The sequence below is a fragment of the Gambusia affinis genome, linkage group LG02 (genome assembly GCF_019740435.1).
Source record: "Gambusia affinis linkage group LG02, SWU_Gaff_1.0, whole genome shotgun sequence".
Classification (NCBI taxonomy): domain Eukaryota; kingdom Metazoa; phylum Chordata; class Actinopteri; order Cyprinodontiformes; family Poeciliidae; genus Gambusia; species Gambusia affinis.
Window position 1 is genome coordinate 12,801,016 of NC_057869.1, and position 19,432 is coordinate 12,820,447.

The following is a 19,432-nucleotide window of genomic DNA, read 5'->3' on the forward strand; positions in this document are numbered from 1 at the left end:
TTTGCAAAAAAAAAAGGACCACAAACTCTCCTCTTTTCATTCTTCTTTATCCTGCTTTTAATATATTCTTCTACATTTAAAAGGCTGAACTCTGCCCACAGTGGAAGGAACGTTTTGTTAATCAGCTTTTTTAGCTATTGCTGAAATCCTTAACCCTAGAAGACTTGGACATCAAAAGGCATGAAGAAAAGTTCGAAATTTTGAATGGTTATGAAGGAGTAGTTAGAAGATGAAAATACAAAGGTTTTTTAAATAAATAATATTGCAAACAGACTTCCTTGCTGCACATCAAGATCACACATCATGCCAGACCCTCTGGCAAAGGAAATGTCAATTTTCCCCTTTGGAATTAATAAAGTATATCCATTTGTTAGTTTGTTTGTTCATACTATTGGTATTTGTTAATACTGTCCTGATTATCATCCTAAATGCGTCTGAATACTGATGATCACACTTGGGCAGCCTGGTCTTGGGCCACACCTTGGATCGATGAGCAGCTTCACTTATTCACCAAAATGTTTATTGGATCCTCTGAAAATCTGAGCTTTAAACAAAGGATTGGGGTAGATACTGGAAATAGTAACTTATCTGTTCAAAATTTTCCAAACATTTCAAAAGATAAGTTGAACTTAATAACGAAAAGCAAACAAACATATACCCTATTTTATACATAATGGACTATGCAAAGTGGGGAACACGAGGATACTTGTGTGACAAATGTAAAAATCCAAGCGTATTTAGACTACAGGTACTTTAGTCGGGTATCTGCTTTTTCAGCACAACATAGAAATTTGCTAGAACTCTGTCCCAAAGTTGTACTATTACAACAGAGATAAAACATGTTATATTTTGCTTTGTAGTGTTGCACAAAAATTACATATGTAAACAGGTTCACACATAGGAAAGTCAAAACTTGGGAATTTTTCTGGTTTGAAATAAAGATGTGATTTTACGGCACTGGGTCTTACTGGATTAAAGGAACATTTAATGACTGGCAGAAGGTTGTGAAACTGTTTGCTTCATAAATATATACTGAACTTGTAAGGAGTTCAGAGAACTGTGGAGGAAAGTTCAAGAAAATAGTAGATGATTATATGGTTGCTTTAAAACCATAAAGACAATATAAACAATTACAGCTTCTTATAGCTTAATTTAATCAAAACCATTGAGCAGAATTTTGAAAAAAAAAATCTAGACATTACAAGAACTGCAATGAAATGGTGTGCCATTTTATTTAATTAAAAACACTTTTTCTTTCTTCTCCAGACTTTTTCTAATGCTTTATCTTCTCTCATATTAGAGTCTCTCCCTGACTAAATTACACTTAGACACAAATGGCTTCTGCGGCTTCATTAGTTATATATATGATATACTATATGTACTGTATATATGCACTTTTAGTTCACAAAAGCATAAATTTCGAATTATGTTTTTTTTTTTTTAGCAAAAGATGTTCAATCTCTGGCAGTTCTTAAGATTAAATTTAATTGTTATAAACAGCCATTTGTGATTAGCTGATGATTCTCCTGTTGATCTTGAGGGAGTTGAGGGTGTATTTTAATTTATTTTTCTTCAGTTTTTTGTCTTATTTTCCATTATAAAAATTCAGTCAGACCAGTAAGAAAAACAACCCATTTCCTCACATCCCCTCATAACTTGAATTCCTTTATTTGTCTCTGTGTTTATGTGCCGTTTCTGCTTCAATGGATTCAGTGGAAATCTTTTCAGGACATTTGGAAACCAGACGGTGGTTTATGTAACATGTCAACATCAAAATGGGGGCACATTTCTAAAGAGTTATCAATTGAAACAATAATAATGAAAAAAGACTTGTTTTAGTTGACCCTATGGTGTTTGCTTCAAATGTCGAGAAAAGATTGTTTAACCCTGGTATTTTCCAGCAAGGAAGACAAACACAATTGTTGAGGAAAAAAGTGCTGTCAGTACATGAGCCTGGGTTTCATTCATTTTCCTTGTTGCGTCCCCTGTTTCTTTCCACCCCCACAATGTATTTATCCTCCTCTGCCTTTTCCTTGTTTCTATAAGTTATGCTGCAGGGAAGATTTTTGCCATTTATAAAGCCTTATGGCATTTTTACAGTAAATACGGGCTTATTAATTTATTGTCTAGTCAGTCCTGCAAGCATGTGGAAGATATTCTGCAACCTGCCTTTTAAAATGCTTTGCCTTTTCAAGCATACGGTATGCAAATGGAAAGCCTGTACAATCCAGAAACATAGCAACACCCTAGCTTTCTCTTTGCAGTGGCCTTTTTTGTGCTTTTCCTATCAACAATTGCTGCATGAAATTATAAAAAAAGAAACCCCAAATGGAAACCCAGCACCAAAAATACAAACACAGACTCCAAAACAGAAGCACTCAATTGTGTTTCTTTCAATCTCCCTCTATCTAAATGAAAACTGTCCTCTCTGTCTTCCTGCCAACCCACTATCCACCAGTCACACACAGATACACAAACTGCTCCTTCTCATTTTCATGTTTCTCTCCCATAGACTCATCTCCCCTCACACTGTGCCTCTCGACAGTGTATTGACAAAATTCACCACTTATTCCAGTGAGTGGGGACTGGTGCCGGTAACGGCAAAATGTGGAAAAAGCAGCATCCCACAAAGCTGCATGTGCACACAGGCCAACATACACGCAAACGTGATGCCACGTGTGTGGGCTGGGTTGAAAGGAAGATTAGAAACCCCACTGTTGTTCTATCACAGAATAATTGCTCTTAATGATGCCCCTCATTCTAGAAGCAGATAACTTTTAGAAGTTCTACTTTGTATAAAACATTTCTGGAGCTCCCTGGCGACATCCAGCTAAAAACGGATCCAAATTAAATAACAATTTTACATTTTCACTTTTGCACATTCTACACCTGTTCATTTTTCTCATCTGCTTTTTGTTTTGAGGGTTGTGTGTATTTATTTTTTCTCTCAAAACCTTGATATCCAAAAGGAATTGTTTTTCATTCATATCTCAATGAAGGCCAAAGTTTTTTTCTTTTCATTTCCAACTGTGTGATGCCTTACCTCAGTTTTCTTAAGCCTTTGTCCAATGATCATTAGACATTCAAACTTGTGAATGTCTTCAAATGAGTATTTTTATTTCATTTTTATTTTCAATATGTTGTTTTTTTTTCAAACATGTTCACATTGTTGATTTAAGATAATCTGCTGACCACTTGTAAATGATATAATAATTGAAGAAAGATTTCTGACTCATTTAACATGCAAGCAATATTCCAACAAGGCATTTCCATTTCTACTGTGTACTGTAGAAGTTCAAGCATAATCAACTTCCAATATCACAAAAACTGCCCCAGGGCTCCACGACTCTCCCTGGTGCCCAATATCAGTCCTTGCAAGGAGATAAAAGAACTGAGAAACCGTATTCTTAAAGGAGGTGCATGAAGTAATATTACGAGGATCAATGTCCCCGTTGTGTCAGATGGTTTCAGCTGCAATTATTTTAACACTTCTTGGAAATTAAATAATAACAGCAAAAATACCTACCTATTCCCACAGCAGATTTAAGCCTCTTTTAAGCTATGAACACACTGCCTTAAAATTAAAACACCAAACAGTTTTGTTGTGAAGTGACGGTGAATGTGAGAGCAGGCTGTTGACAAAAATTCCTTTTTTTAATGCTGTAAATGAATCTTTCAATTCTTGCAGCCATAACTAAAATTTTTCACATGAGCATTTTTGGCTTTATTATAGCCAATTGCGGCTTACATCCATGCACTCACAAGAGCGAATAAGAAGTGACTTTAGTTTTTCAGTGCTTGGAAGGAAGACAGTGAAGAGTCAAAAAAAAAGATGATTTAGGAAAGGAACACAGGATGTACTTTTAATTACTGCAAAACTGTTCAGTTTACCAAAATAAAGTCGTTTTGCATACATGTGCCATCGGGGACAGTTTTTCTAAGGAAAACTTCTCCAACATGTTTTAATGAAAAAATGTAAAGATTTTTAAGTAAAACATATTCAAAGGCAAAATCCAGCTAGTTATTTAAGATGGTGAATATGTGGGTCACATGCTGGGCTTATGGTTGTGATGCTCATTATAGAAACATGCAGTCCACATAATAAGCCCTGACCATCTGGACAGCACTTCTGTTGTGCTGGATTGCTCTTTGGACTCGTGCCTTGGTCTTTCTCACATACATTTTCTTGCTTTCAACTTCTCATATGTCTTGCCAGGTTTGTTGTTCAATAATAATCTGCCCTAAAATCAGTCACTTTAGTGGGATTAGAAAAGTATAATTTCAGATGTGTGATTAATATAGGTTTTCACTTTCAACGCTAATTCTTTTCACATTAATTTGTGTTAAATTCTATAATTTTAGACAAGTAAACTTAATTTATATAGCATCCTTGACAGATAAAATACATAAGTTGTCAGATTTGGAAAAAAAATGTAAAAAGGAAGTTGGAATAATCTAAACAATAGTCTTAAGTTTTCTGCTTAGTCAGCTTGTATTTTCTAATTGGGCCAAACATTTCTGGGTAAAATATTCTTATAAAAGGTGAATGAAATGACTCTTTATTTATTTATTTATTTATTTGAATTTGTGATGAGGAAATAACTACGGAACAACAGAGCTATCAAAACAAGCAATGAGAACAATTTAGAAATACCTTGAAGTAGTAAGGTCAGCACAGAATATAGAAAAATACTTTAATTTTTCCAGCTGGTATTTAAATGATGGATGGACGGATGGATGGACATGCCTCATGATGGAAACATACGGAAAAAGCAAGGAAATTAAAGATCAATACAGAAATCTTTTACCAATTTACTCCTAAAATAGATAACACCCATCTGAAGATATACAAAATAATCAGGAGACAAACTTAGTCTGCTACCTTATGGTAACCCTAAAAAAAACATAAAATAACATTTAAAATTAAAGCCCAGAAACTAGACTAACTTGTCTATTTATTCCCTGATTTCCTTGTTTAAAAATGTTTAAAGCATAATTTTATTCTGCACATCAATTTGTCTAAAGTTTTGGAAGAGAAAGAAAATTCTACACCTACTATTTTAGAAAACACATTTGTGGGAAAAAAAGCTAGTAAAGCAAATATCTGCAATAAGTCACACCTTGGGAAACAAAAGTCTATTAAAATATAGACCACAGATGTCGCTTTGCACGTGTTCAAGTAATAATTCATCAAAGGAATGTCACAAGTGAAATAAAAGCCATTTCTGTCACATTGAGGTAAATCTCAGTATCAACAGAATGTCTTTGCGTGTCCCTTCCCCGTCTTCTCATGTCGTTGGACTCCCTGTCTTTACATTATTTAGTGTCCCCACTCCTGGAACCATTTGTCAGTTCATCCTAGCAACAACTCCACTTCCACAAACAAACCTTTGGCTCTAGTGGAAAAAAAGCTTACATCTCCCTTTATGTTCTGTCACATCTCACTAACAACAAAAATTCCCAGAGTTAATTTGGGAATTGTTAAGCGGATCACTCCAGTGACAGCCAGCAAAGTAATTCCCTCTTTAATTAGAGAAAAAAAAAGCCATGTATGATTTAATGTGCCCCCAGCAACCTCTACATCTTGACCAGATGTAGAGTGCCTCCCAGTGCTGCAAGATAAACTGAAACAACTTCCTATGTTGTATAGCAATATAGCTTTAACAGGCGGGACGTGGCTGGAGCATTTCAGTTCAATGTGTATAATTTAATAGGCTTGGTGGTTCAAACTGCTTTCAGTTCTAAATGAATAATCGGCTGACAGCATCAAAAACAAGCCAGCACTGTCAACAAGCTGTCAGGCTAAATAAAGCGAATGTAATGCAGGCATTCCTGCTTTGTATGTGATTCCTTTTTGCTAGTGTTTGTAGGGATTTTGTATCTGCTCTGCTGCCGCTTCACAAAGGAACAACGCATATGTAAATAAGTGCGATCTCAAAAGCATGTAAATTTCTGCTTTGCGTTCCTAGTTCACTGCTAACATTTGCATCTACTTATTAAGACTTTGAGGAAAAATTAAAAGTAAATGAGCCAATGATGAATTTCTAAAGAGGAGAAATGGGGTTTTGTATCCTTTGCCTTATTTTATTTTACTGTTTTTGAACATTTCCTCTCACCAGTGGGCAGCTGCAGGCATTTCCTAATTGGCTGCACTCCTGACTGACTGTTTCACTGCCTGATCGGCTCTAAGGTCAGTTGACTAACTGACCGCATAAATGGCTGAGAGACTTAGTTCTGGTTGATGGAGCAGCTTACCGGATGGCCGACTATCTGGCTGCCTGAGTGGTTGAACATAATGCTGGTCCACAAACTTATGACCAGCAGAGCGGCAACGGGAGCATCCTTGGATGAGATCATCGATACAGACACTTGCATGTGCTTTTAAAGTTACCTTACTTACCACAAGTTGGAAAAAAACAACAACCTTAAGTTAACTTTAGAGCTTTGCCATCAGAGTAAATTTCTTTTAATTCTAGGCTCACTGGCTACTTTATCATGTAGACCATTTGCTTCTAAGATCCAATAAGGTGTTAAAAAAATATTTCTCTGAGATTTTGGTCCACCTGTATCAGATTAGTCACCTCCACCACTTATTGGATATTCTCTTTACTTTGGACTACAAAAGATGGTTAAGCATTAATATTGCACAAGACCAGCAGTTTCCGGACTTCTCAGACCTGACTGGTGTCAACAAACCACGTTAAAGGTCAATGAAATCATCTTTCCTTTCCATTCTGATGATCGGTTTGCATTTCACCTTCATCACATTTAGATGCCTAGATGTTTGGAGTTGCTTCCATGTGATTCTCTTTTATAACATTTTTGAAAAAGTGGCTGTTAAGTATATTTACATGCAACTATGTGTGTCTATAATGACTACATGGCGTTCTGTCCTAAGGTCCACTTTGTTGAAGCGTAACAGAAATTCAATCTTGTTTGGTCAAATATTTCAGGGCAAAGTTGACTGATCTAAGAGGAAACAATATTTCTTAATTTAATCAACTTGACTCTTTTAGCTCTTTCTTTTATTATTTTTTTTATGTTTCTTTTGACTTTGGGTTAACACTGCATCAACCTTTAGAGGGCCCTGAATAATAATCCCTCATAAATCACCAGAAGTGGTAAAGCAGGCTGCTCTGAAACTCTGAATAGAATATAGCAAAAGGTCAGTTTTAATTTTCAATTTACTAATTATGGAAAATCTAAAAACATACTTAATTAATCCATTATTTTAACTAAACTGGTATTGCAGTTTAATTAGGAAACTTTGATCAGATATTCGATTTGAGGAGTGAATCTGTTATTGTGACTCTTTCACAATTTGAGTAAAACTCATCCGTCATTCCTGAAAGCAGAATGTGAGGCTTTAATCAAGACATTACACGTGTAAAAAATAAGGGACAAATTTACACGCAGGGCTTTGACGTGAGAAAGAGCAGAAATGGGGTTAAAAATCCGTTTTCCTTCAATTTTATCTTTTTTTTTTCAGATTTTGCAGTTCCTGCTAAATATGTAACAAATCCATTTTACATTTTGTATGTTGAATAGAAAGGAGCAAATCAGGGCATGGGAGATAGATAACATCAAAGGACAGATATGCTTTATTTTATTTATTTTAGTAATATTTCTCCAGAATAAATATTACTTTAAAAAGATTTATGATTCTATTATCTAAATAAAATAATAAATTGAGGAAAGGAAAAGGGGAAAATAAATAAAAAGGAATGAATGTTTTTTTTTCTCAGACATGAGCTCTGAACCAGTCATGAAATCTTTTTTAAGTCTTTCTTTAATTTGGCCCAGTATTGAATAATGTACTGAATCAAATATAAATGGGAGTATCATTTAATGAATTAATTACTATACACAATAATAGATTCTAAAACTTTAAAAGGAAATTTTTCCTATTAAGACAGGATTACAAATTGAGTTTTGAGCAACCTGTAGCCCATCCCAGCCTTGTGCAGGCCTACATTTTTGTCCGTGGTGCCCTTTCTATCACATTCCTGCCAAAATCCCTGGGCAGCGTAATAACCAATCACAACAGCGCATATATTAATCGAGACATCGCAGCTCTGATCGCGGCAGCATTTCCATTTATTTGCAGGCCCATGAAAGCAGCACAGCAAGCAGTAAAACACACTCCCTCCACCCTGCAGTACGCTCATGCAAGAAAATTACATTTCTTCTCTGTTCTTAGTGGGTGTATTTGTCCGTTTGGGGCAGTAACTCTTCTTATTTGGCTGGAATTTCAGTTCAATTCTAATGACAGCCAGCATAGGACTTGGCCTAATAGGAAAAGAAGAAGAAGAGGAGGACAGCCAATGATAGAAGCATAAGGAAGTAAGGAAAAGGAAAGTTGGTTGAATTTTCCTTTTCTTACCTTTTCATTCTTCTTTGTCTTCCTCTGCCTCTTCCTCTTCTTCTATTAGGCTAAGTCCCATGTTCTTTAGTCTTGCTCATGGTGGAGAGCTCAGAGTCTGATCAGTTGTGTGGACAGGTGTCTTACAGGTAAAACAGGCGCAATTAATACAAGTAAAGAAAATAACAGGGCTTTTAGAGTCAGAATTCTCATTTGTTGGGAGATTATCAAATATTGTTTTTAATGTGAAATATAAATCAATTAAGAAAATCATAAAAAAGGGACTTTCTGGATTTTTTTTTTTTTTTAAGATTTTGTCTTTCCCAGTTGAAGTGTACTTAGGATAAAATTTACAGACCCTACAGTTAATATGGTATTAACTAAAGTTAATACCATATTAACTATATGGTAATATGGTATTAAGGATGATGAAGACATCATCCTTTAATAATGTCTTTTTAATTAGCAGGGTTCAAATTTAAGCTTGAGAAATGCTTCTTTTTGTATTTCAGCTAAGGCTGCATTCACACTGCAGCCCAAAATGACCCAATTCCGATTTTTATTTATTTATTTTTTGTCAAATCAGATGTTTTTACCCCGGTCGTTCACACTTCCACTTGTTTGTGTTCTCCAGTGTGTACGAGCAAACAACCTGAACGTGTCCCACATGCGCAGTAGAGGGCACAATAACGGCAGTGTTCTCAGTGTTTTGCCAAACGCCATAAAAAGAAGAAGTGCTCAGTCTTTGCGGAAGTAAACATGGATGCTAACGGTGGAGCACAGCTCATACATTTGAAGTTGTTGTCCGACCGGTGCCCGCATATTAACAACTTAATCCTCATTACAGTCCTTTTGTCGAGTATCAGTGACGTTCAGGTAGGATGAATGCCACCTGGACGTTAGGTCACCTTTGAATAGGCTACGCATCGGATTTCCAAGTGACCTGGGTCTGTGTCTTTCTAAGAAGTCATTCCTCCTGGTGCTTCTTATTATTAATGGGCGTTCCATTAATTCATGTGCCCAGTTTTACTTTTTCTTTTTAAGTACCAGTCCCTCTATTGTGAATTTCTGTCAGTAATCAATTGACATTTCAATGACTTAATAGCCTTATAATTATAATGGATGAATAAATGTTTGTTTTTAGTTTCACCAAGGGATTGTGCCGCTTCCTGAAAGCCAACAAAGGCAGCAGAAAGTTTTCTGTGCATGGAGATTTGAATTAAAGTGGGCTTCATGCATAATACTCAGGGTGGCCATGGTGACAGGACGTCAGGAGTTGAACCCCTCTGAGACTAAAAGTCACAGGAAGGCTGAAGCGAACCGCTTCTGGCTGTTTTTGTTTGAGCCACGATGTGACTGTTTGGAAGTTTACTCTTTCTATAAAACTCTTTGACACTTGATGCTAGACTTTATGTACTTTGATATTCAAATATTGATGTGAAACCAGGTGAATGCACATGTTCTTGTTGGAGCTCTTTAACAAATTCTATTAAATCTAGATATAAAAACTTATACAATTGCTTTTTCTCTAATATATTATTTACAATAGCCTGTCATTAGCAATAGTTGATTCTGACTACCTGTAGTTTTATTGTCTTATTTGCCCATTTTTCTCTGCCCTACTTTTCAGATACAGGATTGTTTTATTTCAGAGCTTACTCATTTTCTTTTCTTTTCTTTGCCATCCTCTTACGGTGTCTCTCAGTTTCAACCTCCGTACTTGTTTTCCTAACAAATTCTTAATCGGCAATTACTACAGCAACAAAAGAAAGTTATGCAAAGGAGTTGATGGCATTGTGTTGTCATGGGATGTGCTAAAGGCAAAATGCAGCAACCACCGAGTTTAATGATCCTCAGTGCCTCTGTTTAAAATCTGTTTCTAAATCACGCATGAACATGACGCAGTTAGTTGAAGAGCTGTGAGAGTGATTTTGTCTTCATGGATGCACACAAGCAGGCTGTCGATGATGGATGAAAACAAGTTTTGGAAAAACCTTTTTGCATTAGTCTCTTTTCCTAAAATGGCAACGTTTCGTAGTATTTCAAAGTGCTTTACATCCTAACAAACACAAAAACACAATGCAACATAGAATCAACAATCAAAACACATTAAGTCAGTTTCCAACATTAAATGTGTAATTAATTACATTTCAAATGCATCTCTAAACAAGTGGGTTTTTAGTTGAAATTTAAAGGAAGTCAGTGTTTCAGCTGTTTTACAGTTTTCTGGAAGTTTGTTCCAGATTTGTGGTGCATAGATGCTGAATGCTGCTTCTCCTCGTTTGGTTCTGGTTCTGGGGATGCAGAGCAGACCAGAACCAGAAGACCTAGGAGGTCTGGAAGGTTGATACATCAAATAACAATAAAATAACAAATAAACAATAAAACTTAAAGCAACAAATGTGAAACACAATGGAAATAAACAGTTTTTTGCCTGAATAGTCTGCATCTGTGTGTTTTTTCTTGAAAAACTTTTAGGTAATACAACTTGGTATAAGTTTGTGTAGGTATAAAACTTGCTGGTCCTCTCTGAAGTGTCAGCCCTCTTTGTTGGCTCGGATCAGAAGCTTTTTTCTGTTGTAGCTTCCTAATTTTTCAAAAAGCATGTGGTAATACATATATATATATATATTTTTGCCTTTTTTGATTTTTGTTTGCATTCTATTATTTAAATAAACTGTCTCAAGATAATTCTTTAAATAAAATAGTCTACTCTTAATGAGCTTTTGCTTTAGTGCAACAAACATGCAATCATCACACCTATCAAATTGTTTTTAGCATTTTGTGTTTTGTTTTTTTTCTTACATGTTGCATAATAATATCTTCTCTCAGTAAAATGGTAACTGTTGCTATAGAAACACCAGGATGAAAGCATCCTCCCTGGTAACTACACAAATTTTTATTTCTCTGTGTGAGATGGCAAAAGGGGTTTCACTCATTATGTTCTTTTTCTTTCTTTTCTGTCTTCTCACTTTGAGATAAAAGTTTTTTCTCTGTTTTTCCTCTTTATGTTCCACTTCAACTCTGTTTTCTTTGTCAGTCTCCCCTTCTTTCCTTACTCAGAGGGTTCCAAATATTGTGTTTGAGATTTATTGAATCAGAGTGCATCTGCCCATAACTGACATGATTTTGTGTAAAGTCAGGACTAGAGGTTGCAGGCCTCCAGCAGTGGATCTGTAGATTCATGAAGAGCTGGGCTAAGATGACCAGCTTAGTAATGCGCAGCTATATCTGCTTCCTACAAATGCGTATTGATGTGATGATAGACCAGATGTGATAATGGAGAAAATATTTCTGGGCTTTCCTACTTTGAAAATGAGTCTCTAACATGCAGTCAACTCAGGTTTCCTATGGGTGAAAGCTCTGCAGAGTTTACAGCAGCGGTATTATGTGATCCCAGGCACATGGTGCAATTTTATTGCATAATAAATTAACCATGTTACCATCTAGGGGTGCACCGATTTATCGGCCAGCCGATTTTCTTCATTTTTGGGAAATCGGTGATCGGCCAATTGTTACATACAAAGCCGGTCTTATCCACCGATATTATCTAGCTTGGCAAAGGCCTAAGAATCAACCACTGTCCTCTTTTGCGCTCCGGTAAGAAAGGTTTGACTGACAGACCATACAGTCATTCTCAGGAGCGTTGGACTTAGAAGTAGTCCATAGGATGAACTCAGCAGATGCAAAGTTCCACCAGGTGTTTGCTAGTTGCTGCTGTCTCTAGTCTGGGGGAGATGTGTAGGGAAGATGTGGGTGAGTGATGCTCTTCTGGGGACTGCAGCTCCATGGAGGACCTTTGAGTAAATAAACAGTGTTTTCTGCGAGCAAGCGTTTAGGCACCTCCAGAATGGCTCCCACAGGAGATTCCAGGATTTTTCAAACATGAAATAATCAAAGCAACACTCCAGGTCATGTTTTTGGTAAAGAAATAATATTATAACATAATATGAAGCTCAGAAAGTCATTTTAACATAACCCTCTGCAGCTCCTTCAAAGATTACAAAATCTTTTTTCATAAATTAATGTGCAGTTTTTTTCATGAAGGAAAATTACAAAATCAGTCTGTTTTACAAAAAAAGCAACTTACATAATCATTATTCATATTGCTTGCATATATAGTGAAATGCAATAAAGAGGACGCATTTAAATCAAAATTTGGTCTAAACAGCCACAAGGAAAAAATTATTTTTTCATAACGATAGTCTTAACAGCAAGTAATTTTTGACCCCACCTAATTCATGCTCTTTTCCTGAAATTGGAAAGGCAAATGAATAAGCACAGACATAAGAGAAGCACTGCAAGATGCAGCATTATTGAACCCAGGCAGGCAGCAAATTATCCACAGGCTCCAAGCAAATATACAACAGAGTCTGAGTCTGCTGTCAGAAAACCGCTCCACCATGACATTATGTTTGCTGATATCATATGAGAAGCATCTCACCAATATACTGGGACACTTTGGACCATGAGAATACATTTGCCACAACTTTCAGACTTTTAAAGTTCCTAATATTTAAAATGCAAGAAAACTAGCAAATTAAAAAATGTGCTGAAATTTATATTTTTCCAGTAGTAAATTGTTAATTCCATCAACTGCATTTTAAAAGTGTTTATAAAGCAGAGCTCACTGTGATTTGTTTGAGAGGTGTGCATGCCACCTAGTAGGGAGTCATGAAATTTCCTGGGAAAGTTTTAAGAAATGTCCGAAATTTTGTGAACAATGTACTGAACTGTTGGGTAATATGAAATAGATATTTTTCTAAAGATGAAGAGTTTAAGACTTATTATTCTTCCTAAAAATATTATTAGTTCTGAGTGGTTCTCATGTTTCTTCTTGTGGGTTTCAGGGCTCATCACTTTACTGTGAGCCCTAGAGATGAAAGCAGGTGTTTAAAGTAGTTAAGTCTGGAATGATCCAATGTAATGTTTCTTTAATGTCCAAAAAATAAAAAGCAAACCTGAAGCAGGAGGAGCTGGATGACTACCATATCTCACAGTTTTGCCAAAGTTGGTTCAGATGATTCTGATTGGCCGAAATACATGTACACACTTTTAAAATTGTTTTATAATTAATAAACGTTTTACTAGTTAGCAATGGACACACACTGGTTATATTTTTAAAAGTTACTGTTTAAAAAACCCCACTGTTTTTATAGCATTTTATTGCTTAAAGTCTTTTTAATGAAATGCCAAAGAAAATGTTGGAAAGATTGGAGTTTTTTAGGTTTTTTTTTTGAGACCAAAGAAACATTTTTCTCCTCAAGCTGTTACTTTGCACTAGCAGATTACAAGAAAGACAAACACACTTTTCCATTACATAAAATAATATAAATTTTTCCTGCTTATAAATACCGTATTTTTCTGACTATAAGCCGCTACTTTTTTCCCCCACGTTTTGAACCATGCGGTTTATAGCCCGGTGCGGCTTTTCTGTGGATTTTCCTTCAACCACCAGGGGGCTCTTTAGCAGGAAGTGAATCATTGGAAGTTTTTTCATTCCTGTAAATATGTATGACTGTGTGTTCATAAATCTAGTGGACACTTGGACAGCTCAAGCAGCTGTTGTGGTTTTCTGTTTGTGTGAAAGCCTTGCATTCATTTGTTGCTCTAGTCACTCTTTCACTTTCTTGCCTCTCCTTCTCTGATATACAAAGCTAACACAAAAATCCATAATGTGCAATAAACTCTTGAGACCTAAACAGGAAAGGAGGAAAAAAAAAACAAAAAAACCACCGCCTTTATTAAAACTTGACTAGGGTTGTAAAATATAGAGGCACTGCAGGTGTAACAGATTAGGTAAATACTAGAAGTGACAGAGGCCAATTTATTTCACTGGAGAAAGTAAGTTGAATTATTTACAGCTGCATTACTTAAAGCCAGCCATCAGTGCAGAAGCAATGCGTTGTGGTAAAGGCTTTATAAACCAGGATTAAAAGTATGCTTTCTGCCACAGTAGCTTCTATGTAAAACATAATATACTTATGCTTTTTAATTGAAATGTCAATATTTAGGTCGAACAAGCGTTGCATCGACAGTTTTCCAATTTTAAAGTGGCAACTCTTCCAGGTTTTCACATTCAGAGACCGATTGAAATATGAATCACGTTTTTTTTCAGGTTGGATGCATAGTGCCAGACATCATATGTCTTCAAATTTCACCAAAGGTTTATATTTCTCAGATTGCTCTGTTTTTAACACCATCTACTTTTCTTTAAACTCTGAGCCGATCTTTTTGTTCCTGCTGAAGGAGCCAATCCCCAAAGGATGATGCTGCCATCACCATGTTTCATGGTGGACTGTGTTGAGTGTATTGTGATCCTACACACAGCGCTTTCCATTCAGACCAGAAAATAAATGGAGCTGAATGGAAATCCATGCTAAACATTTTTGATTATTATTTGTTATAATTTAAGACAGCAATAACATTATACATTTTTTAATATGCCACAAATTGCAGCAAAAATATTAAAAAGAGAAAAGGGGTATTATTACTTTTGAAAGACACCATTTTAACAGCCAGAAAATTTGAATTTTATGCTATGAATGATCATAAAATTATAAAGGAAAACACCTGACTACAGAGTTTCTGATTCCTCTGAGAAGGTTTAATTTAATTTTCAATTTTTTCCACTGTAATGTGCATGTCACAATTGACTGCAAATAGAGAGACGAATTCAAGCACAAACACACAAAACCAGTCCCACAACTTAATTCTTTGAAGTGTCTTCACATGATCTTTTGTGACATATTAGTAGAACATTTATTTAAATACATGTTAAATATAATCACCAATTTAAGCTGCTTTACTGTCTTTTATATTCTTTTTAAAGGTCCTTTTGTCTGCTAAGTATTAAGATATTGTAAGTAAAGAAACTAAATTGCATATGGAAATGTTCTGCCTTAACAATCAAAGCTTAACACGATGCTTTCATACGAAAACACTGAACTTTACTTCAAACAATTCCAATTAAAATTTTGACAAAAGCTATTAAGGTTTATTTAAGCCAAAGCAAGCCTGCTCTCTTTGATGGAAAAGAAGATCAGCAACTTGTTTTTATTTAGAATAGAGGAAATAGCCCTTGCTTCTTGTCATCGGGATTAGGCAAGAGAATTGTTTTCATTTGTTTGACTGTTTGCAGCAAAAAGCGTGTTATTGTCGGATGAAACAAGCGATTGATTTCAACTGTCAGAGAAAATATCTTTGTAGAGAAGGGGAGAAGATTAAAGATGGTGTGAGGGGAGAGAAAAAAAAACTGGAAAAAACAAAACAAAGAATACAGATGAAAGGAAATGCTGAAGGGAAATTGTAGGAGTCTTCAGTGCTGCGTTTGTGTTCTGTCAGCAATAACAAATTGACCCACTGTTGACCATTAGTTGTAGCTTATAGTATATTAGAACAACTCAGCATTGTAGCACAGTTTATCACAGATACGCTCCTTATGCATTCAAGGCCACGTGTCTGCACGGAAACATACACACATTTCACATACATACAGAAGACTGCTTACCGCCACTTGCTCACTGCACCCATTTTGTTTGTCTTGCTTTAACACATGTTCGGCAGATTGCTGAGTTCATGAATTTGATATTCCGACCCCTCCTCGAGCTGCAGAATTTCTGCTGGAGTGTGTGAGTTTGGACAGTATGTGCATGTGGCGTATTTATAGGTCAACCTTTGAAGCTTGAAGCTTGCAGAGGAATTTAAAAGCTTATCTCCACAATAAGGTAAATACAACCTCTCACTAAAAAATGCTTTTGGGAATCAGTGATTTTTACTGTCACATCTAATCTAGTTTTATGGCTCTGGATAGGCTAACCTTCACTGGCTCCAATACATATCTCCACAAGATGGAGAAGTTTGTGAGAGCTTGGTCATCCAACCATCAAAACATAAAGGGGATACTGTCAGATTACTTAAAACCATTGATTTGTTTTTGTCAATCTTTTTTTCGTCCATATTCACAATGATTAATATACAATGTTGCACAGGAACTCAGGCAATCTGCGTGGCTCTAAAGTTTTTCCTCAATAGCATTTATTGGGTCATTGTTAGCACTGAGGCCAGCATTTTTACTGTTATGCTTCACAGTTACTTGCTCTCTTGGTGTCATCTCCAGCAGCTATAGGCAGCTGTTTTCAAGGACACACCTTTTTACGACATCCAGACAATGTTATGGAATAGCTGGTAAACATGGTGGAGCACATAGCAGCTATAAAGTTAGGTATTTCTACAAGGAGTTGCTGAGGGATAAAAACACTCCTAATTTCTTTTTAATTAGAAACCGCAAGACACACTACCTCAAATTAAAGATGCCGTTACTCAAAGTGCTAATAATGTAACATATAAATCCAGTGATTAGACTAGTTTTGGCTGCCCACACATGGCTTAACAATCATAAATTGCTAGTTTAAGGACCAAATGAAATGGGAACCAGCACACTGTCCCTAGTTTGTTATAGAGCTTTAAAAGTGACATTGCCAAATGGATCAATAATGTTTGACTTTACAGAAGTAGAAATAGCTCTTAAAATGAGAACTAAGCATTAGTCAGTTATTGGTTTCAAAGTGCACCATAGTTTTGGAACCTGTAATCTTTATGTTATCCTCCTCTTTTATCCTATAGTTCTTACATTATTTGTCTTTATCCCAAAACTGCTAGATCCCAGAGTAGCAGCTAGAGCACAAGATAACGTAAGAGGACTTGTGTCTGCAGAAGCTTTCATGATATGATGAGTCAGTACTCAAGTACACCTAGTTTTAAATCCTTTTTTACTCTTGAGTAGTTATTTGGACTTGAGCAAAGAGCTAACAAAGTAATGCTTCTCTTAGTTGGGTACAATGTCCTGGTACTCTACCACCTCTGTCATTCATTGTGTCAAGGTTGTAGATTTTTTTTTAGTTGCATCTTATGGCATCATTCTCTGACTTAATTTATGAAATTTTACATTTTCAAGGTGAGAGGAGTAACAAATGTATGTTTGAAGTGTGCAAAACAAACAAACACACACAGACACACAAATTGATTTTATGTCTTTCTATCTTCATAAGGAGTTTGCATTGACCTCCATTAATTTTTTCATTTATTCACATAGCCTAACCTTTACCCTAAAACTAACTATTACTAGTATATGCCTAACACTAAACCTATCAAATTAAAATCAAACCTAAACGGCATTTATTCTTAGTCGGTTTGGGCTTTGAGCTGCATAAGGAGCAGTCGGTCCCCACAATGTAGTATTTGTTAGGAAAGTGGACCTTACACTGTTTCAAAAACAAGGCCACACTCACACATCATCAATCCTCACCAATCTTTGCTATCTCAGACAGCAACGCCTATTCCATGGTGACAGTGTTTGGGATTTACTCCCGAGGTAGCCTTGATTCTTTTGGGGCCACTCTTTGTATGTGTCCTTTTTGTGTGTATGGGGATGAGTCAAACTGAGCATGATAAATGACTCTTGATATCAAAAGCTTATCATGTGGCTGGTGAAAACACAGACTTTCTCCCTCACCCAACTACCACCTACTGTAGGTCCACTTAACAGTGGACCAGCGATCAAATTACACTTTTGGTTTTGAGTTATAAATCATACGCTTAAGATGAAGAAACAAAAACAAAAATAATAATCCAGAAAATTTCCAACCAGGGAAGCCTGTACTCCTAATGAGAGTGCTAAAGATCATAAGGGGTGTGGAAGGCTTTAATGACAGAGATCTGCTTATTTCAAACTCTGAACTTCGATCTGGCTGTGGACAGACCTGCAAGTCGACACAGTACACGCCTTATTTTCACAGCACAACACAGCATGCAGCTGTGACACTATATATTGATAATTACAATATAATAGGGAAATGCATCTTTTATAAAGCAGAAAATGTTAAGAGGTTTACAAAAACCTTAAATATAATAAAAATAAAGTTTGTTTTTATTTTTGATAATTAAGACAATGTTGTGCATTGCATGGATTTGAAGATACCTTTTAAAACTTGGACTGAAAATTAAAGATTAAATAATAAATCTAATTTTGAGGGTACGTACGTTGAGGCAAATGACAAATTGTAGATACAGCAATTTTCACATTAGGTTGTCCCTTTTTTAAAATGTTTTTTTTTGTTGTTTTAGTGCCTTATTACAACTCAGGTCCAGTCTATATTGTGTCTACAGTTGTGTAAAGGGAGATATTTGCTTTTTGAGGCATGAGAAGTAATTACATTTTTCTAAAGTTGGAGTGCTTGACTTCCAAAAATCTTTGGGTCACGTTCAGACATGCACTTTATGTAGGAATAAAATGTAAATTATTTCATTTGTAGGTTTTAACAATTTTTATAAAACAAATTTGCTAATCACTCGTTCAAGAAACCTTTGACCAGACATTGAAATCAAATGTCATAATGAGAAACAAAGACTTTCCATATCTTTTGTGTATATTCAGTGAAAAGACATTAAGGTATTTGCAAAATTTTAGAAGAAAATGTAATGGTGTAAAATATCACAGTGGCACATAAAGTTCACAAAGTATTTGGTGTAGAAAAAAATTCAAATACTGAAAATAAAGTAACTTTCCATAAACTATAGAGATTTATTTTAGACAAAATGGCACCTCTAGCACAATGACGCCCTTAAATAGTTTACATGTCCTAAATTAAACATTTAATGCACACTGGAACAGAGTTAAAATATGTCAATCAGGGAGTGACAGAGGTTAAAAACCAAATCATGGGCTTCTTTTCCAAAAAATTCAACTTGATTTGGGGAGATATAAAATTCACAAGTTTAGTTTCACCAACATAAACTTTAGGAGTGTTTATCGAAGGTCTCACACTATTTCCACTCTAATATTCCATCAAACAAAGCAAAAATTGTAAAGTCATGTTTAAAAGCTACCTATTGTTTTTACCTGTAATTGTCTGTCAGTTAATATGTTTTCTTCAAACTATTTTCAGACCAGTATACACTTATATTAGATCGTGAAGACCTGCTTTTATCCTAGGTGAACACCCTAAGTGCCCCAAATCAAACTGCACTAGTTTGACGTTTTGAACAGTTTGACGGTGGACTGTCAGAGAG

The 19,432-nt window shown here is 35.7% G+C and overlaps 1 protein-coding gene across 1 annotated transcript in view; it reads left to right on the plus strand.

Annotated features, from left to right (window-relative positions):
* LOC122842636 (CUB and sushi domain-containing protein 1-like) overlaps positions 1 to 19,432 on the plus strand; it is a 415,097-nt gene that overhangs the window by 94,648 nt on the left and 301,017 nt on the right. The gene's annotated exons all lie outside the window — the stretch shown is intronic.